Source organism: Dasypus novemcinctus, chromosome 11 (assembly GCF_030445035.2).
Source record: "Dasypus novemcinctus isolate mDasNov1 chromosome 11, mDasNov1.1.hap2, whole genome shotgun sequence".
Lineage (NCBI taxonomy): Eukaryota > Metazoa > Chordata > Mammalia > Cingulata > Dasypodidae > Dasypus > Dasypus novemcinctus.
The window spans coordinates 30,858,634-30,885,162 of NC_080683.1; the positions used below are offsets into that span (position 1 = coordinate 30,858,634).

General features: G+C 36.0%; 1 protein-coding gene across 2 annotated transcripts in view; it reads left to right on the plus strand.

The window, feature by feature from the left end:
- The window catches only part of PRIM2 (DNA primase subunit 2), a 309,771-nt gene that overhangs the window by 150,958 nt on the left and 132,284 nt on the right, over nt 1-26,529 (plus strand). The gene's annotated exons all lie outside the window — the stretch shown is intronic.

A 26,529-nucleotide genomic window follows, 5' to 3' on the forward strand; every position in this document is an offset into this window, starting at 1 on the left:
TGTTGAAAGGGTAGTATTTTAAAACTTTAAACAGGATGTACACTAATCTGGTGTTAATTCTGGAGTCACGTACAATTTAGATGACTTTCGATGAGGGGTAGAAAGAGAGACTTTGAACAATAGGTGTGGGCTTTCAAGGAGAGAGACAGAGTCCTCTAAAGGCGCTCTGGTGTGTTAGAGCAAAGTTCTGCTTAGAGCTGGCTCTTATGATCTAGGTGAAGGTCTGATGTGGAGTTGCAATTGCTGATCAGTTGTCATTTGGTAGGTCCTAGCAGGGTATTCTCCATGCTTATTACATTCTATGTGTGGGGTCTTTCAAAGCCTTTTTTATTTGTATTTTTTATGTGGGGGGGAAATTTTACCTCTTGTATCATTCTTCCAAGGGAATAGAGGAATAATCAGTGTGAAGTCTTGGAATGCTCAAGACTCAGAATAACAAATTAAATATATAATAGGCATATGTGAACGTTTGACCTTAATATTTTATTATATTGGATATAAAGAAATAATACATAATTGAAGAAAAATTATTTTGCTTAAAATGAAAGCATACTTTTAAAAGTTTGCTCTGGAGAGTAGGAAGCAATTGTATTGTAAGTATGTGTAATTATCTGCATTCCTTCCCAACTCTCTGGAATCAAATTGATTTTATCCAAGAAAGGCAATTATATGTGGGAGACCACTTTTTGTTGGATTACTGTGTTGCTTGCAGTACATCCCACAAACCTGAAATCAGAGATGCATTGCTATGATTTATAATACCCATTAATTACAACTTTGTATTAAAGGCTTCTAGTTTTCTGCTTCAGTAAACCTAAATTCTCCTTTTGAAGAAGAATTGCTTATTTTCGGTCTTATGCTAAACAGTGAACCTTGTCTTTTAAAATTTCATCAGAGGTACTTGATGCAGCTAGAACTTCTCAGTTGGCTTTACATGTGCTTTGTTGAAGCTGTTTAACTTTGTAGGGTAGTGAAATAATTGGAAGAGGTATTGGTCTTGCAATGAGGAGGTAGCCCACAGTTTCAAGGGGAAAACTTGCATTATCTTAATTGAGAAGTAGTTATACATCAGATGTTTATCATTATTCCACCATGTTAGATATGTTGTACACTGTCAACTCTTTCCAACTAACTCAGTGGTTCTCAATCCCAGCTGTTTTTTAAATTTACTTGAATAACTTGAAATAAAAAAAAGTTCCAGCCACACCCCAAAACAATGAAATACTGGACATGGATTTTTTTTTTTAATTTTAATTTTTATATCAATGTTACAAGTTACTCTGTTAACACAAGATAATAACTACAATAATAATAAATCTGCTTTGGTCTGTGGTTATACTCCCCCCTTATTTTTGTTCATTCCTCATTCTTGAGCGATTTGGGATGATTTCTCCTCTGGCTGCTTCAGGCTGAGAAAGGATGTAGATATTATGGGGCAGAGGAAAGGAATTGTTTTGTTTTGCATTTGAAGATACTGCTTGTTTTTGGGATGGGTGTGGTCCATCATGATCATTTTGTTAGTTGTCCAGGTTAAGCTTGAAGAATTGGAGAGTAGGAGTTGGCTTCAGTACTCTTCTGGGATTCAGGGCTCATCTGGCATATGAACAATCTGAAGACTTAAGTCTCTCAGAAATACACTTAACAGGTACATTGAAAATTGTAAGTTCAAATAAAAGGAGTGGAAGACTCATGATTAGGAGAATTATGAATGAATATAATCATGTTATAGTGGGGGAGTAGATTTCATGTATTCCCAGATAGGAGCTGCTGAGGGAATGTTGATTTCATGTGGCCATGTGACTTGCCTTTGGTGTCCAGACATCCCTAGAGCCTTTGGGAACACTTTTGTTTGAGCTTTGTTTACTGTGGCACTTTGTGAAATCTGCCCAAGAACTGCGTAAGAATAACCTCTTGACTCACTTTAAAATCTCTTAGCCATAAAATCTCTATTTTATTTAATATTTCTCCCTTTTTGTTAAGTTCTTTTTTCAAATGCATCACTGATTAACACTTGGTAATAATCCCTCAGTGCCAGGGAGGCTCCTCCCTGGGAGTTATACCCATGTTGGGGGAAGATAATGAATTTATTTGCAGATTTTGGCTTAGAAATAAGACACATTTGAGTAACAAGAAGGTTTTCAGGAGGTTTCTCTTAGACGTTAATTATAATTAGGCTTTCTTTCATTATACAAAAATAAGGTTCATATGTGCAAGCTTTGAAATTGAGGGCTTGGCTTAGTGGCCTGTTTTCTTTTATTAGGCAAGTCTTATATAGTCCAGTGTTTTTTGCTATCTTATTTGAAAAAGTAGTAGGACTTTCCCAGGAGAGAAATTTAATATTTTGTTAGCTATTATATGGCCCTCAATCTATCCAGGAAACATACCTGTGACAATGCATCTTTCCCCCATATATACCACCCCACTATCAACACCCTGTACTCTAGTGACCTACCTTTGTTATAGAGGGACATGGATGTTTTAAAAGAATTTATTATGTTCTTTTTGGTGGCTTTTCACTTGAAAAGTTAGATTTCCTCTTTTCTCTGTTTTCTGCTTTACATTCCTTATAGAAGTAGGAAATATGACCAAGCAAATAAACAAACAATAAAAGCAAAACAAAGAAAAGAACAAAACCAGGCTACTTAATTGTCCCTTGGACTTTTATAATAGTGTCATTCCACTTGGGTAAATATTTCCCTGACATCTCCCTCTACTGTTGTATTTTCACACCCCCTCCCTGAAGAATGTTTTATATACGGTTTCTTTGCTAAGCTTAACCATTTTATTACTTTGTCAGAGACTTGCTTTAAAGTGTGGCTTTGCCATTTTTTTTTCTCTCTGAATATTTAAAGCCACATCTTAACCTAGAAAAATTGTAACATAAGGATTTATAGTGTTTTCTATTACATCTTTCTTGGAAATTACTCATTCAAGTTCATTTTGTTTAGATTTCACATGCTCGAGGAGTTTATAAGTATTATCCATCTTTTTTTAATAAGGCAAGGAGGCATATTAAGTATAGATTAATCTTTTAAAGCTTCAGTTTATCCATTTGAAAGTGAGATTAGTGTTTGTTATCTACTTCTGCTACTATGCTGTCTTTCATTTGAATATATTTGGAAATAATGGTGTAGGTTGGGGATTTGTTCCTAAATAATGTCGTAAGAAGTTCTGAAGGTAGGCTGTTATATTAATAATACTACTAGTAGTAGTTACAACTATAATTTTTTGACTGTTTACTTGGTGCTAAGCACAGCGCTAAATGCTTTACATGTATTGGCACATTGAAGCTTCATGCTAACCTTATGAGGCATACATACTGTTATTATCCCTATTTTATAGGCAAGAAAGGGAAGCAAAGGTTTAGAAGAGCCCAGATTTTAACCTGTGTTCTGCCTTTTCTCCTCCCTCTCTATATCACATTACTGACTCATTCGGGCATAGAACTTCTGCTCATATTCCCTTCTTGTCTTAGTTTGCTAGGGCTGCTGTAACAATATACTACAAACTGGGTGCTTTAAAACAACAGAAATTTATTGTCTCACTGTTCTGGAAGCCTGAAATCAAGGTGTTGACTGGACCATATTCCCTCAGAAACCTGTAGGGGAGAATCTTTCCTTATCTCTCCTAACTTTCCTAGGAATCTTTCGTGTTTCTTGGTTTACAGATATAACACCCTAATCTCTGCCTACTCCTTCTTATTGTGGACTGTCTCTTTAAGGACACCAGTCATATTGGAGTAGGGGCCACTCTACTCCAGTATGAGCTCTTAATTTATCTAATTCCATCTGTAATGACCCTATTTCCAAATAAGGTCATATTCTGGGGTCTTAGGTGTTAGGACCTCAACGTATCTTTTTTTGGGACACAATTCAGCCCATAACACTTCTCTTCTTGAGGAACTCATGTATTTGACCTACTTCAACCATTTTGTTTTCTTACTTCCCAACCTTGAACGTCAGGCAGTCATCTGTTCTTGGCATCCCATTTTCACATTTAGTGGACCAGGCTCTGGGGAATGCAGGGGTGCTTTGGGGCTTGGCAGAGTGAAGGAGGGAGCCAGGAGAGACTTTGGAGAGCATTTAATGTGTTTGCCTCACAGACATAAATACAGTTTGATTGGTGGCTATTTCCTCCCTCCCTCCCTCCCTCTCTCCCTTCCCTTCTTTTTAGTAATAATAGCTCTTTTGAAATATAATTTATATGCAGTACAGCTCACCCATTTAAAGTGTACAATTCAGTTGTTTTTATTATATTCCAGGGTTGTGCATCCCTCCTGCTCTAGGCAAATACTACTCTACTTTCTTACTCTATAGGTACCTGTTGTGGACATTTCATATAAGTGGACTCATACAATATGTGGTCTTTTGTGACTGGCTTCTTTCACTTAGCATAATATTTTCAAGGTTCATCCATGTTGTAGTAGGAATCAGTATGTTGTTCCTTTTTATGGTCAAAGAACATTTCATTGTATGGATTTACCAGATTGGTGATGGTATCTCTCTCATCTTTGACTCCCAGCACTGTTTTCACTGCAATAGCCAAGACCACGCCTCTCAGTAACACAGGAGAGAACAGGCTAAAGGATTTTCTAAAGTTGCACATTCATTCTTTTGTGCATTGGCTACATTTACTGTACATAAAACACTGCACTGGATTTTATGGTGTATATAAACACATGAAAGCCGAAGCTCCTCTTGTAAAGAAACTTACGATTTTCTAGAGAAGTTAAGACATGAAGTAATCTATAACCTATGCCATAAGTTTTACAAGCAAAATCAGGTCAATGAAGGAGAAAATTGTTTCTTTCTGAGATTTGTGGGTGCCACTTCTCCTATCTCCTGGTCGGTGTTTTTTAAGTGTTCTTTTACCTTTCACTGATGAGGTTTGGCCCCCCCCCCCCCCAGGAGGCTCAAGTTCAGTGTCCTCACCCCCTACTCGACCACCACGAGTGTCAGTTTTAAAATGCAAGTCATTTTTAAATTTCTCTAGTTTAAAACTAATAAATATTAAAAGTTTATTAGAATTTTGAAGGTCATGGGTTATAACAGATTTAAAATTTAGAGTGCCGGTACTAAGTTACACAGAAGTGTTAGGAAATGGTAAAGTGCATTCAGCCACCAAAAATTGCACAGTTTAATATCCTATTTAATTCAGTTCAAATGCAAGTTAAAGGCAGGTTTAATGGATGGGAAACCTTGTTGCTTCTGCATCGTCTGATAAGCATTGCATTAATACCAGTTTTAGCCACTTGAGTGAACTACAGATCCAGAAGAAAAATTCTCTTTAGCATATTTTGAAATACCATTCATCTGCTTTAGTTAGATTTTATACCTAGTGTGTCATTCCTTCCTATTTATAAATGTTATTTAATATTACATCATTTAAAAGGATTCACAATGTCACAGTCAGTTTATTTGTGTTATAGTATAATTGGCTATGAAATGAGTGCTCAGCAGTGAACTAATCCTGTTCTTTGCTAAAAATTTGGTGGATCATTCTGATTCATTGGTTTAAATATCATATAAAGCAAATAATTTGATCATATGCTTTAAATCTTTACAATAAAATGTAGGAAATATGAAAAATATTTTACTTACTAATTTTATGGATGAGATGGATATTAAGAATTTTGTGAAATTTAATTCCTAGTTTCTGAAGATGGTTAAATGAGATATATTATGTACAAATATTACCTAATAGCTATAGGGTGGAGCCTTCATGTTAATTTTAAAGTAGTGTATAGATAGCTTTAGAATTAATAGCATCAAATTATAAAAAAATATAAAAAATATTTCTTTAAAATCCAAAATCCATAGAAAATAGTTTTTCTTCTACTCTTCAAAGGAAACAAAATGCCTTTCATTTGTATAGCACTTGTTTAAAATTTGTAATGAGCATTTGTTTTTTATATCACATATAATTTTTTTTCATTCATTTATCTCCTAATAGTATACTACTACTACAAATGACAACTGTAATTGATATATTAATGAAAATAGATTTTTGAGGGTAGAATAATAGACAGCAAGCTGTATTAGTAGGAGTGAGTGGTGGTTGAGGGTTGGAGAAAGGAGTGAGAAAAGATTTGTCTTTGTTTAAAATCGAATAATAATCTCTATGGAAGAAGTTAGTAGTAGAACTAGTAGTAATGTGTAAATGTGATTATAAGCAGTATTTTTTTTAAAGTGAGTATTATAAACTTCACTTGTGCTGAAAGCTGTTTGTGTTTCATATAACTTACAGCACATAATAGATACTCATTATGTATTAGTGATAAATAAAAACCATGCACTATACTAAAATATGTGAAAATATAAATAGTAAAATCATAATACCTAATTTTGATTTACTATTATCCAGATAATGTATGTAAATTAACACCCCACATCCCATGATTTGCAGGGATTTCTTATTAAAAACAAAACACAACTTGAAAATGTTGCTGGGTCTTTATGTACTAGTCATCTGAACACCATAATGAAGATTGTGGTTTATTTGAATGTTCTTTAATGGCCTCATGTATATGAGACAATATATCCAGCTTGGGCATAGGAGGGAAAGAAAGAAAAGGAAATCAAAAAAGGAAAAACAACAAAAAACCTTTTCTCCCTGTAAGACAGTAATAACATTTTAGATGTTTAAAATGTATCTTTTAGAAGTCAGAGAACAGTTGTGAATTATCCCTAGTCACACAGGAAAAGTAATCAGTTCTCTCCAATCTAACATGGGTTTTTCTTTTGCTGGGATAAATGCCCAGGACTTCATTTGCTGGGTCATATGGTAAATGTGTGTTTAGTTTTTTATGAAACTGCCAAACATTTTCAGAATGGCTGTATCATTTTACATTCCCATGAACAGTATATGAATGATCCCACTTTCTCTGTGTTCTCACCAGCTTTTGATATCACTATTTTTTATTTTCACCATACTCGTAGGTGTGTAGTAATATCTCATTGTAGTTTTTTTTTTTTTTTAAAGATTTATTTATTTATTTAATTTCCCCCCCTCCCCTGGTTGTCTGTTCTTGGTGTCTATTTGCTGCGTCTTGTTTCTTTGTCCACTTCTGTTGTCGTCAGCGGCACAGGAAGTGTGGGCGGCGCCATTCCTGGGCAGGCTGCTCTTTCTTTTCACGCTGGGCGGCTCTCCTTACGGGGCGCACTCCTTGCGCGTGGGGCTCCCCCACGCGGGGGACACCCCTGCGTGGCAGGGCACTCCTTGCACGCATCAGCACTGCACATGGCCAGCTCCACACGGGTCAAGGAGGCCCGGGGTTTGAACCGCGGACCTCCCATATGGTAGACGGATGCCCTAACCACTGGGCCAAAGTCCGTTTCCCATCTCATTGTAGTTTTAACTTGCATTTTCATAAACGCTAATGATGTTGAACTTTCAAAGACTTTTTTTTCTTTATTTTTAAAGAAGTTTTAGATTTCATAAAATTTACATCAAAATATAGGGGATTCCCATATACCATCAAAGACTTTTGAATTAGAAATGACACATTTGAGGAAGAGTTTTGATTTGGGGAGGTAAGGGAAAATAATAGATGCAGGAATTAATTTAGAAGCTATTGATCCAGGTGGGAATCTCAGAAGTCCACTTGAATGGCTGAGGTGAGAACAGAAAGAATGGGGGAGAGGAGGATATCTGCATGGATGTGGAGGGGTAAGGATAATGGAGAGAAGCAGTAAAATCGATTGATGCTTAGTGACTGAAAGGATGGGGTGTTGTTGGCAAAAATAAGTTATTCAGTGTTTTTCTTTTTAATTTAAGGCAAAATAATGAATTTGGTTTGAAATATGATCGTTTTGAGTATAGATGGATTATTTGGGTAGAGGTGTTAAGAAAGAAGCTATTAATCTAGGTCTGTAACTTAGAAAGATTTGGGTAGTACTATGGGTTTGAAAATCCAGTACAGCGAAATGATCCTTTACAGTTTCCTTGGGGATGGGCACTAGCGAGCAAAAGAGAAGAATAAATCCAGGGTTTAGGGCAAATCCAGGAGGGATTACTGTAATAGCTTTGGTGGGCAGCAGTATTATATCCTATAGAAAATTGAGGAAGATAAGGATAGAAGAAGCTGTGAAGGCAGTTTCAGTCCAGTGATACATGCAGATGCCAAATCTGAAGGGATTGAGATTGAACAATAAGTTTGAGGAAATGTATTTTTAAACATAGGAGAAATAAGTATGTTTATATAAAGAGGAAAGAGGAACCAATGGGACCATGAGAGATTTTAGGTACATGTGATAGCAAATTGCTGCAAAGCTGCGGAGTACACATACTTGAAAAGAAGATATGAGGGGCATAGTAGTGATAGCATCAAGACACAGGAGAAAGAATGAACATTGACAAGGAGATTAAGTATGTCTTTCTTGGACCCAATGGGGAAGGAAGACAGGGCATGTCAAACACAGATTTTTGAGGATAGAAGCTAAGGACTAACATTAGATGGCCTCCATGATCCTTTTAAGAAGGTAGATTGTTTAGTATAAGACATTTAGGATGATTCCAGATTATTTATTTTTAAAACTGTGGCTTTGATTAAAGCCTCAGGATATGAGCATGATACAGTCTTTCATTAATATGTTTAAACTGCATTCACAGCAAAAAGAAATGTGAGCAGCATAAACAATATATCTTATAGTCCTGTAGGCAGTCTTGTTTTAAAAGACTCACACACATCTGCCTGTAAATCTAGCCAGAAAGTGAAAAGAATTTGTATTTTAAAAAATATTATGGCAAACATGAAAATATACTAATCATATTTGATATATACTTTTAACAAACAAGCACCTAAACCAAAATTTATGACTCTCAGATAGTCCAGAAGTTAGGATTTTAGTGATGCAAGATGGAAGAATTAATTGCTGGGTGAGGTATTGTTAATACTGACTATTACTTCATTGTAGGCCCTAGGAAGCAAATGAAGGAAAAGACTGATATAATAGAAAAGAATGGCTATGGTGAAGAAGATGCTGTTTGTTGTATAACGTTTATAACTTTTATTGGGAGAGAGAGTGGTTGTTGAAGTCCATCTAACATCATTAATCACTAATACTTGGTATTTCATAGAATAAAAATACATTTGTTATAAAGTGAAATATTCATCTTCTTTGAACTGTAAGGTTCCATGACTTGCAATCAATGTGAACCACTGAACAAAGCACAAGAAGACACGTAAGTTGTAATGTAAAAGTAGTAAAATAGATAAATAATATATAAATAGCCTGAGTTTGGTGCTAAAATGATTTAGACATTAAGTAGTTTTGATGTCATTGAACTAGTACTAGGCTTTGAGTAATTTTATTCATCAATATAATTTTGTCTTGTGGTAGAAATACTTCACCCAGTGATCCTTGGTTACTAATAACAGTTAATATTTATTTATGTCATTCTGCTTGTTTCACAAATATTATTTAGACCTTGCTTGAGTTTTATAGAGATAAAGCTTTAGAGCTTTGGAAAATTAAAATCATGCTTTTCACTTGGATGAATGCACAAAATCTGTTTATAACACAGATTCTAAAACTGATGTTTGATAGTATTTACACAAATTTTCAAAAAGCGAATAAGAGAGACAGGATTGTTGTGGGGATTATGCTATTATTAGTCAGTGTAGTTGCTTACCCCTTCCATTCCCTGAGTAGAATAGGAAAACATAGACTTAAGTTCATCTGAGAGCAGTTTGTTTGGAATGAGAAGAATTTCACATGGTTTCTCATAGCATTCAAAATAAAAGATCCCAACTCTAAACCAAGACCCATGAGGCACAATCAGGTTCCTGTTTGCCCAGTTTCTTTCTTTTTTTTTTTTTGGTAAACTAATCTTTTCTTCATCCTTCTCTAGCTGTACCATTTTGTTCTCATTTCAGGGTCTTTGCATTTGTTCTTCCTTTACCAAGGAATCCTCCCTTTCCAGGATTTTGTGGTTTCTTGGACACTCACATTTAAGGTCCTTTGCATTTGCTTTTCCTCATCTTGAAATGCTTTCCCCTCAGATATTTGCAGGGTTTGTGCCCTCACTTCATTCAACTCAATCTCCTCAAATGCCATCTTCTCAGAGAATTTTATCCTGTCTAAAAAAGCCTTACCTGAAAAAATAGGTAGTAGACAAGCCGAAATGGCCTGAAAAGAATGTTTTAGGGTTTAGGTCACCAGGGGAAGTCTGGACACCACCCAGAAGAGAGGGGGACAAAGGAAAAGAATATTGATGGGAATACACTGTGAGTAAATGCCACAGCTGCAGTGCCAATCTCCCCACCCTTGGATCTGACAGCCTTGAATTCTCTGGCCTATGGCTAGTGGCTAAGGAAAGGGGAGAGAGACACACACACACATCCTAAATCTGATTCAAGTTTTGACCAACAAATTTGGTCTGCTGTGTCCCACAGGCCCTTCCAGCCCAGGCAGGGCTACTCCATTGTTTTCTCTGGGACTCTGCAGGGTACTAAAGGGATTGGACTCTCGAAATCACCCTCCCTGTTGACCAGGACTGGTTGTTGAGGATGCAAAGGGGAGTGGAATTAATTCCTAACCAGGAAAAGGGAGGGAGCTGCTGGAAGGTTGGAGAACAGCCTTTGAGAAAGTTTGATTTGTGTGGCTCTCAATAGCCTTGAGGCATGGTCGTCTGTCATTGTTGTGGCCTGTGTTGAAGTGAACATATTCTGACTAGGGTTTGAACTGAGTGGGTTCCTGAAGAGCGCCATCTGCTGGCAGACCAAGGAAATGCATGTGAGATTAAAAATAAATGAGAGGCTTTTCCAGGCCTTTACAGCCTCCCTCTCCAAGTACCTTGGTAGAGCATCTGAAACCCATTTTTGGATCCACAGTCCAAATTTGAGCATCTAAATAGAGCCAGAACAGTTTGAATGAAGAACCAAAGAATGTCAAAAATATACAGCCTCCTGCCACTAAATCCCTATGCAGGAGAGAGGTTGAGTATCAGAATAAACTCACCATCATAATCAGATGCCTGGATATCAGTAAAAAATTATAAGCCATACTAATAAACTGTAATATATGGCCCAAGGAAAGGAATATATCAAAGACACAGATGAGATAATAGGATTTGAGACAACTAATTAGTGAGGCTCATACAAATCTCCTGAATCATACAATGAATTGAAAGACAATATGGCTAAAGATAAAAGACATTAAGAGGACACAGGGTGAGCACAAAAAAAAAAAGAATTGGAAAACCTGAGTAGAAAAAATAATAGAGCTTATGGTAATGAAAGACACAATAGTTGAGATCAAAAACACTTTGGAGGGGAGTAGATATGGCTCAAGTGGTTGAGCACCTAATTCCCACATGGGGGGTCCTGGGTTTGGTTCCCTGTGCCTTCTAAAACCAACCAACCAACCAACCAGCAACAACAAAAAAAGCCAAACAACATTCAAAAGAAATGAAAAAGCCAACTCAGGGGAGCTGATGTGGCCCAGTGGTCAACTGCTGGCTTTCCACATAAGAGATCCTGGGTTCAAGCACCAGCTCCAGTACCTAAAAGAAAACAAAAAGCACAAAAACATAAAAAACCACACACATTGGAGGCATAAAACAACAGACTAAATCATAGAAGAAAGATTAAGTGATGCAGAAAACAGAACAACTAAAATTGAAGAGAGAGAAGAACAGAGAGAGGAAAGAATGGAAAAAATTGAGCAGAGCTTAGGGAGTTGAATGATAACATGAAGCATAACATATGTGTCTTGGGAGATTCAGAAGGTGAAAAGAAGGGAAAAGGAGCAGAAAGAATATTTGAGAAAATAATGGCCAGTATTTCTCCAAATCTCATGTAATAAATAAATTTACATGTCCAAGAAAGGCAGCATATCCCAGTCAGAATGAATCTGAATAGACATTCCAAGACACACACTACTCAGAATGTCAAATGCCGAAGATGAGAAAATTCTTAGAGCAGCAAGGGAGACACAAACCATCACGTACAGGAGACAGCCAGTAAGACTTAGTACGGATTTCTCATTGGAAGCAAGAAGACAGTGGTATGATGTAATTAGGATACTGAAAGAGAAAAATTGTTAGCTAAGAATTCTTTATCTGGCAAAATTTTCCTTCAAGTGTGAAGGTGACTGTATTAGTCAGCCAAAGGGGTGCTGATGCAAAGTACAAGAAATCTGTTAGCTTTTATGAAGGGTATTTATTTGTGGTAGAAGCTTACAGTTACCAGACCATAAAGCATAAATTACTTCCCTCACCAAGGTCTGTTGCCACGTATTGGAGCAAGACGACTGCTGTACCTGCAAGGGGTCAGGCTTCCTCTTCCTCTTAAGGCTCATGGTCCCAGCTTCTTCCAATATTAGCTGTAGGCTGGGATAAGTCTTGTCTCTTTCCTGGGGCTCACTTCTCTCTAGGCTCAGCTGCTCTGTTCTTTCCACAAGGCCACCTATAAAATATCAGGTGAATGGCTTGCCTCTCTTCCTGGGTCCTCTGCCATGTCTAATGGAACCTTCTCTCTTTCCTCATATATCCGCTTCTCTCTGTGTATTTACTTCCCAGGGGGAGGGGACTCAATGTCCTACTGATGTGGCCTAATTGGCAGACCAGTTTACAAATATAATCCAATATCTATTTTTTGGAATTCATAAATAATGCCAGACTGCTACAGTGAGTTTAAAATATTCACAAATAAACAGACACTAAGAGAATTTGTTAAAAAGAATCCATCTTCGCAGGAAACATTAAAGGGAGCCTTTGATCCCAAAAGAAAAAGACAGAGGCCTGGAGGAGCATATAGAAGAGAAGGCTATCAGAAAATTTAACCAAAAGGGTAAGAAGACAGATGAAAATAAGATATGACATATGAAAGCCAAACAATAAAATGCTAGAAGTAAGTAATACATTATAGTAATATCATTGAATATGAATGGATTAAACTTCCCAATCAAAAGATATAGGATGACAGAATGGATAAAAAAAATATTGGACAAAACAGACTTTAACTGCAAAAAACTAATGTGATGCAGAAGGCCATTTTATGTTAACAAAAGGGACAATCCACGAGGAAGAAGTAACAGTCATAAGTATTATGCACCTAACCAGGGTGCCACAAAATTCATAAGGCAAACTCTGGTGAAATTGATGGGAAAAACAGACATCTTAAAATAATAGTTGAAGACTTCAGTATACCAATCACATCATTAGATAGAACAACTAGACAGAAGATAAACAGAACCTGATAAACGAGCTAGACCTAACAGACATTCAGAATGTTGTATCCTAACTCAGCAGATTATACATTCTTTCAAGTGCTCATGGTTCTTCCTCCAGGAGAGACCACATGTTGGGTCACAAAGCAGGTCTCAATAAAATTAAAAGGTTGAAATTATATAAAGCACCTTCTAAGATCATAATGGAATAAAGCTGGGAATCAGTAATTGACAGGAAAGGGGAGAATTCACAGATGTGTGGAGGCTAAACAACATATTCGTATTCAATAAGTGGGTCAAAGAAGAAATTGTAAGAGACTAAAGAAAATATTTTAAGACAATTGAAAACAAGAACAACTTATCAAAACTTATGGGATTCATCAAAGGCAGTGCTGAGAGGGAAATTTATAGTCCTATAAGTCTGTATTAAAAAGAAGAGAGAGCTAAAATCAAAGACCTAGCTGACTACCTGGAGGAACTAGAAAAAGAACAGCAAACCCATTCAAAAGCAAGGAAAGATAAAGATTAGAGCAGAAATAAATGAAATTGAGAACAAAAACCAATAGATAAAATCAATAAAATCAAAAGCTGGTTCTTTGAGAAGAACAATAAAATTGACAAACCCTTATTTAGATTGACAAAGAAGAAAAGAGAGAAGATGCAAATAAATAAAATAAGAAATGAGGGAGATACCTTAAGACTGACCCCAAAGGAATAAAAAGGATCATAGGAGGATATTAGGAGGAACTGTATATCAATAAGATAAGGATGAAATAGGCAAATCTCTAGAAATGCACAAACTATCTACATTGACTCTACAAGAAATAAAAGAACTCAACAAACCAATCACATTTAAAAAGATCAAATCAGTCATCAAAAATCTCCCAACAAAGAAAAGTCTAGGACCAGATGGTTTTACAGGTAAATTCTACCAAGCATTTCAAAGAAGAGTCAACACCAGTCCTCTTTATTTTTTTAAAAGATTTATTTTATTTATTTCTCTCCTCTTCTCTCTCTCCCTCCCCCGCCCCCCGCCCGTTGTCTGCTGTCTGTGTCCGTTTGCTGTGTTCTTCTGCATCTGCTTGTCAGGCAGCACTGGGAAACCATGTCTCTTTTTTGCTTCATCATCTTGCTGCGTCAACTCTCTCTGTGTGTGGTGCCACTCCTGGGTGGGCTGCATTTTTTTCACACGGGGTGGCTCTCCTTGTGGAATACACTCCTTGTTCGTGGGGCTCCCCTACACAGGGGACACCCCTGCATGGCACACTCCTTGTGTGTGGCAGCACTGTGTGTGGGCCAGCTCACCACACAGGCCAAGAGGTATTGAACCCTGGACCTCCTACATGGTAGGCAGATGCTCTATCAGTTGAACCACTGCTTCCCCCAATCCTGTTTAAACTCTTCCAAAAAATTGAAAAGAAGGGAACATTACCCAACATATTTTATGAAGCCAATATCACCCTAATACCAATACCCGATAAAGATACTACAAGGAAATTACAGACCGATCTCTCTAATGAACATAGATGCAAAAACTATCAACAAAATACTTAGAATCAAATAGCATTTTTTATTTTATTTTTAAATTTTTATTTATTTTCTACCTGGTTGCATCATTGTCTTTTTGGTGTGTCACTCAGTTGCGAGGGGGTATGCGCCTCACTGCACAGGTCTGGGATTCCTTTTTGCTTTTTTTACCAGGAGTTCTCAGGGATCAAACCCGGGTCCTCCATATCGTAATTGGTAACTCAATTGCTTGAGCCACAGCTGCTTCCCCAAACAGGATTTTAAAAGAATTATACACCATGTTCCAGAGGGATTTATTCCTGGTATGCTACGGTAGTTGAACCGAAGAAAATCAGTTAGTGTAATATACCATATTAACAAGTTGAAGGAAAAAACCACATGATCATCTTGCTCAGTGCACAGAAGGCATTTGACATAATCCAGCATACCTTTGATAAAAAAGTCTTTGAATTATAGGACTAGAAGGAAAATTCCTCAATAAGGTAAAGGGTTTATATGAAAAACTCACGGCTAACATCGTACTCAGTGGGGAAAGGGTGAAAGCTTCCTTCCAAGAATGGGAACGATGCCCACTCTCACCACTGTTATTCAGCATTTTACTAGGAGTTCTAGCTAGCGCAATTAGACAAGAAAAAACATAAAAGGCATCCAAATAAGAAAAGAGGAAGTAAAATGTTCACTATTCACTGGTGACATGGTTCTGTGTTTAGAAAATTCTGAAATATCTGTAACAAAGCTACTTGAGCTAATAAACACATTCAGCAAAATGGCAGGATACAAGATGAACATGCAAAAATAAGTGATATTTCTGTGCACTAGTATTGAACCATCTGAGGGAACTCTAGATCCAGCTTTTAAAAGTGAAGGAAAGGAAAAAAACTGAGTAATGAAGATTGATTTAGGAGAGGGCCTTCCTCAGAAGGTCTGATTACCCTATCTAAAGCCCCTTAAATTAGATTTGCCCTACATATGTTTTAAAACTTCACTCAGTTAAAATTCTGTTAATTATTCAAAATTAGATATTTGTATTTGTAAGCCACATTTAAAAAACATTCTTTCCTGTGATTCGGTTTCTTCATCTTTCTTGCCTCCTTGTCCCTATGATGCTTCCTATACTGGCAGAGCTGGCTTTCTGATTGAGTCGGAGGGCAGCATAATTCAACACTGGGGTGGGGGAAAGGCCATTTGAGGCAGGCGGGGAGAGCCGTAGACAAACTGAAGTGCTTTGGAATTTTGTTTTGTAGGCTATTACCAGGAAAGGGGTGAAATATTGCTCTGTCTTTTGTCTTTTACTCTGCTCAGTATCCACAATTAAGCCTGGTAAAATGATCACCTTAGCTCAATTACACTGAAAATTAATTATTTTTTGGCTCACTGGGAAGCATTATTTTCTGTGGTCTGAACAATTTATAGAAGATTGTTACGGCATTGCCAGTTGGTGTCTGCTGACTTGAGAAGGCAAAGTACTGACCCCACCTCATACCTGTTGCCACATAGCGCCAATCATTGATTAGTTGCCAAAACCAATTTGAGAAGTAGTTTTCCTTTGCAGTATTCCTGGTGATCTGATATTGGCACAGTTGGTTTATAGTCAGTTTTTGTCCATGACAACACAGCGCATATTTTTTTTTATTATTTACCTAAACCTGGTAATTCTCCTAGATACTTCATAAGATAGGAATTTTTGAAATGAAAAAAAAAAAAAAAGGCATCTTAATGAAGATAGGTACATTATAAAGTAATTTTCAGATAATTTAGTATAGATAAGTCACACACTGTTCGTTTGATTTCTTCCAATGTGAAATGTAAGGATTTTGTTCATATTTTAAAAAATAAGGCAGTTCAAAACAACTGAGTGCTGAGTAGCAAATGCTTTTAATGTTTATTTTTAGTGACTTTTATTTGGCCCTTGAGTTTTTTGCAGTCACTGTTACATCAGAAAAATAATTGAAAAAATTACAAGTCAAGTTCAATCAATTCCCCTACAAAGTTCCCACAAGGAAATGTCCTCTAATAAGCTTGTTTAATATTAAATTTTAATTGGAACAAGCACTCGACTTGGTTTTGAATCAGTGTCTTTAAGTCTACCCTCTTCTCTAAAATATTCATGTAGGTAAAGATGGATAAGACCGTGGAAACTCGTGTAGAAGAGATGTTAGTCTGAGTGTTCCAAGGTTTGTGTATGTGTATTTGTTTATATGAATGTATATGTTACCTTTCTCTCCCCCTCCTTTTTTTTAAAGCACTGTCTTTTTTAGATAACACTGTGATAAAAATATAACAATGTATATCATATTTGGGGCTGAGTTTATTTGACTAATGAAATTTGTAACCTGAAGTCATTATTTTTATTAACCACAAGCTCTATATTTAGAAATAACAAGAAGCAAACATATTCACTAACTTATAGAGGTGGCATTTTACTGAAATCCATGTGATAATAAATAGTACATTATTATTATTTTGTTTACAGCTGATTGGACCCATTGGGAATTCACATAGTTTGAGTATTAGTTAATTATACTCTTAAGGTAGTTGCCTCAAGGATAAGCATGTAAATTCTGAGTGAAGCTCAGTTTATTTACAACAGTAGAAGTAATAGTAATAGTGATGGTAGTTTTAGTAGTAGTTAGTTCTAGCAGCGACCAATTTATTCATTTGTGAATAAATTGCTAAGTAAATAATTGAAGGCATTTTTTCCTATAAATTTTTTCTTTTTGGTTTTTACAACAGCCTTGTAAAATAGGGATTAATATCCCGGTTTTACAGATAAAGCTGGGATAAACAGGATGAGAAAATTGAAACACTAGGGAGTTACTTCAAGGTCACAAAAAGCTAGTAAGGGGTAGGATTTGAACCCAGGCATGTCTGACTTTAACTCAGATTTACTATGTCCTTTCTGCCTGATTTCTGACTTCCCTGTTCAATTTTACTTATTAAAATCCTAATATGTATCCCTGGTATTAGAGAAGGTATGGAGAGATAGGAATGCTTATTCACTGTTTGATGGGAATGCAGAATGGTAGAGCCACTGTGGAGGACTGTTTCTCAGTTCCTAAAGAATTTGAATATAGATTTGCCACGTGAACCTGCAATACCACTATTGGGTATTTACCCAGAAGAACTAAGAGCAGTGACACGAGTAGACATCTGCACATCTATGTTCGTAGTAGTGTTATTCACGATTGCCAAAAGTTGGAAACAACCCCAGGTGTCCATCAACTGATGAATGGATAAACAAACTGTGGTGTATTCACACTCTGGAATATTATGTAACTATAAGAAGACATGAAGTCGTAAAGCATATGACAACATGAATGAACCTTGAGGACATTATGTTGAGTGAAGCAAGCCAAACACAAAAGGACAAATACTGTATTATTGCATTACTATGAAGTAAATATATTGCATAACATACTGTATGATTCTATTTATGTAAAATGTAAATATCAATTTATAAAGATAAAATTTGATTAGTTATTGAAGGAAAGCAAACTATGGGATATGGAGTTTTTCTTTTTGGAGTGATGAAATAATTCTAAAATTTTTTGTGATGATTACTGCACAACATTGTGATTATAGTAAAAGCCATTGATTGATTATGCCATTTAGATAGATTGTATGGTATGTGAATATATTTCATTAAACCTGTTTAATAAATAAATTTTACAAGAATAGAATAATCGTGCAGAAATAGCAGCTGTGTACAGCAGCAGAAACAGATTGAGAGGTGAAGAATTTTCTTATTTGGCTGTTTTTTGTTTATATTATTATTATTGAAATAATGAAAATGTTCTAATAATGATTAAAGTGATGAATGCACAACTATGGGATTATACTAAATACAACTGATTGTACACCTTGGATGAATCATATGCTTTATTGATATGTATTAATAAAATTGATTTGTTGAAAAATAAAAAACCAAGTGGGAATATTAGATATGACAAACATAATAGGAAAGAACTTAATATATCAGATGAATGGGATGGAAGGTAGAAGGAAAGTAGAGATAAAAAATATCAAAGAGGGAAGTGAACTTGGCTCAATGTATGGAGCATCCGCCTACTGCATGGGAGGTCCAGGGTTCAAACCCAAGGCCTCCTTGACCTGTGTGGAGCTGGCCAATGCGTAATGCTGATGCGCTCAAGGAGTGCCGTGCCACGCAGAGGTGTCCCCTGCGTAGGGGAGTCCCACGTGCAAAGAGTGCGCCCTAAAAGGAGAGCTGCCCAGCTTGAAACAAAGTTCAGCCTGCCCAGGAGTGGCGGGCGCACACATAGAGAGCTGATGCATCAAGATGACACAACCAAAAGAGACACAGATTCCCGGTGCCTCTGACAGGAATACAAGTGGACACAGAAGGACATACAGTGAATGGCCACAGAGAACAGACAACTGGGGTGCGGCGGGTGGGGAAGGGGAGAGAAATAAATAAAAATAAATCTTTAAAAAAAAAAACCAAAGATAAGCTAAGAAATATGGAGGAAATGGGTGATAGTACCAGCACTCAAAGTACCAGCACTCAAAGTACCAGCACTCAAAGAATAGGACTCTCAAAAGAGAGAGAAAAAATTGGAGGAAAAGAAAATATTTGAAGAAATAATAATGGTCAGTTACTCGGAATTAAGAAAGAATAAATAGGATATCAAGATCTAATAAAATACTAAGAGCTAATAGAATATACTTATCAGGAAAGAAGAAAAATTCACAAATTGGTAGACTGATAGTAAAATTTCAAGAATATCAAAAACAAATCCAAAAACTTTCAGAGTGAAGGAATAGATTATCCACAAAGGAATATGAAGCAGACTTAAGTTATCTGTTCAGCCTTTAGGTTCTCAATTTATTCTGCCTATTTGAGGAAAGGGAAATCATCTATATAATGTATAATTCAAAACTCTACTCACAGTGGAAAATAAATTCATAAATTTGTATTACATTTGATAAAATATTTCTCAGTCCAATAAGGAACATATTTCCTTTATAATCTTCTAGCTCATAAAAAATATAGAGTGGCAGATCATAATGCATAATTTTACATAAATATTTTGAAAAAGTTGCCATCATTTTTATTAAAGCAGTATATCTTTCCTCACTTTTTTGTCCATATAGATCTCTTTGATCTCTTATTGAGGCATGTGTTTTTTAGAAATGTGTTTTTGCTGTTGTAGATGTAAAATGGATGATTTTAAGACTGCAAGGCATTGTTTGATTGCTCTAACTTCAAGTCATTATATTAAAACATGTAAATCTGCATAATGTTCTAAGATGTATGTATTTATGTACCTATGTATGGATTTATTATGTTTGTAGTTTTATTTCTTAAATCCAGATAGTTTTACCTGGATGCTCTCAGGCAGTTAGGTGTACTATAGTTAAAACTGAAGCTCTGATCTTGCCTTCCAGACCTGCTCCTCCTCATATTAGTGAATGACTTCTCCCTTCTTCCCTTTCAGAGGCCAAAAACTTTGACATCATTCTTGACTCTTCTCTTTCTCTTATGTCCTCATTAGGAGATTACTTTAATTGTACTGTGGCAATTTGATATTATTTATGAATGCCAAAGAGAAATATTGATTATATTTGTAAACTAGCCCATTCCTCTGGGCATGTCCTGATAGCCTTTGGTTGTATTAGATTCAGCTGAGATGCCTTTGATTAAATTATGTTAAGAATAATTTAATCAAAGGGCTTTGATTTGACCATGCCATTAGGATGACTCAATTTGAGTCCCTACCTCGTTGGTTGGTGGGTTATATAAATGGATGCTCAAACAAGAACACAGAAGTAGATACACAGAGAAGATACACAGAGAAAGAGAGACAGCTCCATAGACACGGCAGAGGCCCTGGGAAGAGAGATGAGTGATTTACCTGATAGTTTACAGCTGACGTTACGAAGCCATGCTTTACAGCTGACGTTACGAAGCCAGCAGTGCATCTGAGCCTAGAAAGAAATGAGCTCTGGGAAGAGAGACAAGCCAGCCTTCAGCTGAGATGGTAAGAAGTTGGATTCAGGGAGCCTTAAGAGGAAAGAAGAAGGCTGAACCCTTGTGGACATCAAATGCCATCTTGCTTCTATATGTGGCAGTAAACTTTGGGTGAGTAAGGACCTCTTATGGTACCTTGAGTTGGACTCTCTAGGGCCTTGTAATTGTAAGCTTCTTTCCCAATACCTTTTATAAAAGCCCACAGGTTTCTGGTACTTTGCATCAGCACCCGTCTGGATGACTAGTACATGTACCTTCAAAATAAATCCAGAACCTGATATTCCATGTCACCTCCACCCTTATCAAAGCCATCATCATCTGTTGTCTGGATACTGCAGTAGCCTTTTAAATATTCTTCTTCCAGTCTATATAATCTCTTACTAGTCCATTTTCAACACAGCAGCCAGGGTGATGATATCTTTAAAATGTAAATCAGCATATGCCATTCCTGCTCAAAATCCTCTATTGACTTTTTCTCTTCACTCGGAGACTTTACATGTCTGTTTTTCTTTATCTAATACTCCTCTAACTTCAACTTCCAACATACTCCTTCTCTCTTTGTTCTCTAGCCCTCCTTGCTTCCCTGCTCTTCCTTGAAAGTGCCAAAAATGTTCCTGTTTCAGGTTATTGGTACTTGCTCTGTTATTTTTAGGTCTTTGCTCAAATGTTACTTTCTAACTGAGGTCTTTCATGACCACCTTTAGCAGTCATTCATGCTATTATGTTTGTCTGGGTACATAGTAGGATGTTCTACATGGCCCTGTTACAATTGGATAGGGCTGTGTGACTAGTTCTGGCCAGTGAGTTGTGCATGGCATGGCATGGCATGGCATGTATGTCTTTTCCTGACAAGAGTATTTAATTGTCAGTGCTAATAGCTTCTAGACCTTTTCTTTCCATCCCCATTCCTCACTGACAGCTCAGAGCCCACTGTCTACCTGTGATGGACATGTAGCATTAGCAAGAAACAAACCTTTTTTTAAGCGACTAAGATTTTAGAGCTATTTGTTATTGCAGCATAATCCAGCATATCCTGGTTGATACATCATTCTATTTATTATTTAAATAATTAATACTTTCATTCTCTTTTCCTGCTTTATTTTAGTCTTTAGTATTTATTATTATATGCTGCAATTTATATTTTCAAATGTAAATAATAAAAGCAAAAAAGAAAACCTTTGATTAAATACCCTAAATGCTTATTTATGCATTTCATAAGCATTTCTTCAGGGTCTGCAGTGTTCCACATATTCACTGGGAATACATTCTATATGGATAAGGCAGTTTTTATCCCTAATTCCTTCCATTTTTCTTTTGCTTTGTATAAATAAGTAATTATGAAAATACTAATATAAAAATTTATAACCAACAAAATTTTCATTTAAGATTATAATATTAGCATTTTCATCTTTAATTTAAAAATCTTTATAATTGATTTTTAAAGGCTATAAAGTGTAGAATCATATGAGTACTCCATTATTTATTTAACTGGTCCCCTTTTTGGAAGTCTTGCGTGTTTCTAAATTTTGGCCATTATAAACAGAACTTTTTAATGTAATTGTACGTTTCTATTTTCAGTCTTTGATAATTTCCTAAGAATAGATTCCTGTAATTGTAATTACTAGGCGAAAGGTTTTATCTTTTATAATATCCCTGAAAAAGGTTTCTAAATTGCTTTACAGAAATTGAACCGAGTAGCTAACAACTGAGCAGTTAACTAGCCAGTAGAGTTGGGCCAGACTAGTTCAGGAAACACTTTACTTGAAGGATTTTACTAGGACTGATGTGACATTTACATTTTTGACAAAACCATTCTTGTAGTTCCATGGAGGGTTGACTAGAACTGGTTAAAACTGAGAGTAAGGGAAGCAATTTGGAGGCCTTTGCACTATTCCAGGTGGAACAATGGGAGTCTATACAGTAGCACTAGGTAGAGACAGAAATGGTGTGAAACTGAGAAATTCTAGGAGAAATAAAGCATGTGGACAGATTTCCAAGTTTTTGCTTGAGCTCCCTGGGTGATAATGGTGTCATGCTCTCTGATTATAATGGAGTAGGAGGAGGAACATCATTCTTGGGAAAGGTATGAAGGAGGGGAGCAGTGAAGATGGGTTATAGGCAGATGGAGAGTGTTTTGAGTAAGAAGCGAAGAGGACTGAAAATGGAACCTTGGGGGTGGGTTGGGGAGAATACCAGTAGTTAATGAATAGTAGGAAGAAGAGGAACATGTGAAGGGAATTGAGAAGGAGCTTGTCATGTAAAAAAAAAAACCAAAAAACTAAAAAAGAGAGATGTTTTGAAAGCCAAAGAAGAGAGAATTTCAAGAAGGAAAAGTACTCTAGAGTATGAAATGGGAGGCATTATTGTATAGTTGAAAGAGACAGGAAATCTGGAGTCCAGGAAATCTGGGCCTCAGCCCTCCTTTACTTGCAAGCCAATGGGCAAGTTACATAATTTCTCTGGGCTTCAGCTTTCTTCTTTATCAAATGGGATTAATAAAACTTAGATTTCAAGGTTAGTGATAACTTGCGGTATATTTTGCTAACCTGTCTATTTTTTTGTGAGATGAAAGACAGAATTTGAAATTAGAACTTGGGCTCTAACCCAAACCAAGGAGGACTTCAGGTTGTTCACCTCCACTTTTTTTTTGTTTTTGTGTGTGTGTGTTTTGTATTTTTCACCTTTTCTTTAAATAGAAATTCATGTTCATGGCTTGATAAAGGTCACACACCAGTTGTTTGAATTCAGGTTTCTTTGGCTCCGAAGCTCATATTTCCTTTTCTACACTGTGCCTAAATTATAGAGAGTATTTTATGGAGAAAAATGTTTTATCAAAATGATGAAGTTGTAGGGAATATTGTTTACCGTAAAATGGGAAGGATTCTGGAGGGAATAGAGAAGATTTGTATTCCGGCACTAAAGAGATATGAGGAATGGGAAAGAATTACATAAACACTGGGATAAATAGTGATAAATGTGGAGGTGCTTGCATTTAGGTGCATTTAGCATGACTGTATCGGCTTAATTGAAGGGATTAAGAAAGAAATTCTGGTATAAAGTTATTTCAGTGCTGCCATTTGCTCAGGTCCAGGTGACTATAAAGGGGTTTTTTTCCTTGGCTTCCAACTATAACTCTAGAGAAAAGTCATGGTTTACTGTTGTAAATATCCAGTCACCTTCATTCCCATTTACTATGATGTATCTTTAATTTTAAAAGTCTACTTAAGTATTTTTAGGTATGTCCCACCCCCCCCTTTTTTTAAACTCCCTATGTTTTCAGTAGTTGACGTTAAAATCTGTCAACTTTCTGGTAATTCTTACGGCAACACTGTTGAGGCATCTTGGTAAGACTTATTTTAGTTCATGCTGGCATTCATTACATTTGATTGAAATGAACAAACTGGGGGAGAATCATGCAGAAATAGCAGAATAGGAAAAATCAAGCTTTGCATTTGGTTTACTATGCCTTGACCATGGGATCATGTGGTCATTCATCCAAAAATTTTTACTAAAGAAAGAATAATTTAACTAAGAAATGTAAGACACAAATCTCTCTCTCCACCCAATTTTATAACTGTTGATAATTCTGTAGTTGCAACAAAATGCATTTGTAAAACAAGTTTTGCCTCTTCAAAGTAATACTGATTTGGGACTTTCTATGTATAGTGAGATCTTTTGGAAGTATCATTGCCAATAGGTTTTGTTCTTTTTCCCTTTTCTTAAGATATGTAATAAAATAAGATGTCAGCTATAAAGAATGGCTATTGCTCAGACTTGTCCTTTGCTTGCCTGGTTATCCATCAAACACTTATTAGCCCGATTGTGCTAGAAAGGATGAAATAAAGTCATTGGAAAGCAATCAGTCAAATGTATGTCAAGGTCTTTTAAAAGTCTCAGCTAGCTAGCTGTTCTGATATCAAGGGATGTTTAACAATATGAGGTGCTAAAATGATTACTCTTACTTTTAACTCCCATCTTGATTTCAAGATGGGCCAGATGGATTTAGGTGCAGGTAATAGAATGCCAGTGGTTTAGAATCCATACCATAGGTGACCCTACTCCCTGGGGTCCATTCCATCACAAAAATGACAGCTCATAATTTTGGGCAGTTCGAACAATAGGCATTTGTAACAGCAGCTACTTTATTTTTAAAGAATCTTCTGCAGTTAAGTAAGCAGCTAAGGATTTGACTTACCATTTTTAGACAAGCATCTCTTTACCATGGAGTCTGGTTACTCTTTGTAAGTTAAAAAATAAAAAGGTCAAACCTGAAAGGAAATAAGGAATAAACAGAATACCTACTTTTCTTAAGAAAATGGAATTTTGCATGCAGTTTTAATTTACAAGGTGATCTAAATTTACAATGTGTATATGTTCTTGAAGAGGTTTTATTTTATTTGGAACTTCTTTTGAGTTTAGAAATGAGAAGACATCAGTGATGTAGGTTGCCTACTTGTGATAATTTCTAATTTGACACAAAGAAGAAAGAAATGAAAGGATGTCGGGAACCCTGAGGTAGTTTTTGAAATATTTCAAAATAGTTTTGTTTCATTTTCTGACCTACTTCTTCGTAATATTAAATGGGTTAGTTTTGTTTTTAAATCTGTGGCAGTGCATCTTATCTAATGTTGGATCAGAATACTTCGGTGAAAAATCAAGTTGGTACTTCTTAAAATTGCTTATCATAGTAAAGACATTGTACTTTTCCATTTCCATTTCATAATGAATGGTTATTGATTTTTATGTCCTAGTAATGAAAAATTTATTTTTCCTGTGCTCATTTGTCTTAAATACAATCAGAAAAGTTTTATAAGTAATCACACGGCTCTAGTTTTAGTAAGCAAAACATACTTCTGTGTGTATAATTGAAAATTAGTCAGGTATTTTAAGAAGGTCTTTTTAGGAGGCTTAAAAATAGAAATTCTTTAGTAGAGGAACAAAATTATATAATAATCTTTTTTTTTTAAGGAGAAACTCTCAGACTTGTTCATGAATAGAGAGAATGACTTAAATTTCAGCTAAACTGAATGAATTCCAAAAATAGTGCAATATCTCATTATTTCAAGCTAGAGAAGTTAGCTGTGAGTGAAATGTGGGAACACACTGGGCTATTTCACACTTAACTAAAAACATATCCTACGTCTACAAAGGCAGGGTTTCTTTCGAGGAAAAAAATCATCCTGTTCTGAGACAGCAGGGAAAACTAAGTCACAGAAACAAAAAATAGGAGCTGAAGTATTGAGCAAATGAATATTTTCTGTAGCATTTGTTCATGCAAACATTAGAGATATGTTGTTAGCCACCTGGGGCTATCATCCTTGAATTATACATTTGAATCAGTCATTTGAAGTTAATCCTGGGCGCGGGGAAGTGGAGATCTATATGTTTCTTGTTGATCACTTTAAAAACAACAACATAAAAAAAAAATAAAAACAACAACAACAACAACAAAACCCACCTAGGACCCTCCAGTTCTTCAAATGCCTTTACAAGGACTGTTTTCTAAGTTTAATCACAAAACAGATCTCTATCCCAGAGGTTTTCATAAAAATCCTACCCATCCTCTTCACCCCACTCTATATTGCTCCTCCTGTATCTCTAAGTGTTAATAAAAGTTCAAATCTGGGAAAAAAAGAGTTCCTGTAACAGAATAAAAATATACTCTTACACATACATATCTTTTTTGTGTCTTCTTACTTTAGTCATTAAATGTAGTTGCTGATTCTTTGATGTTAATGAAGAACTTATTTAAGTGTAGTGCAGAAGAGATGATATTTAAAGTTTTCACATGATGAATGGTACACACTGTTTAGTAATATTTAGAAAGGAGATAATATTGCC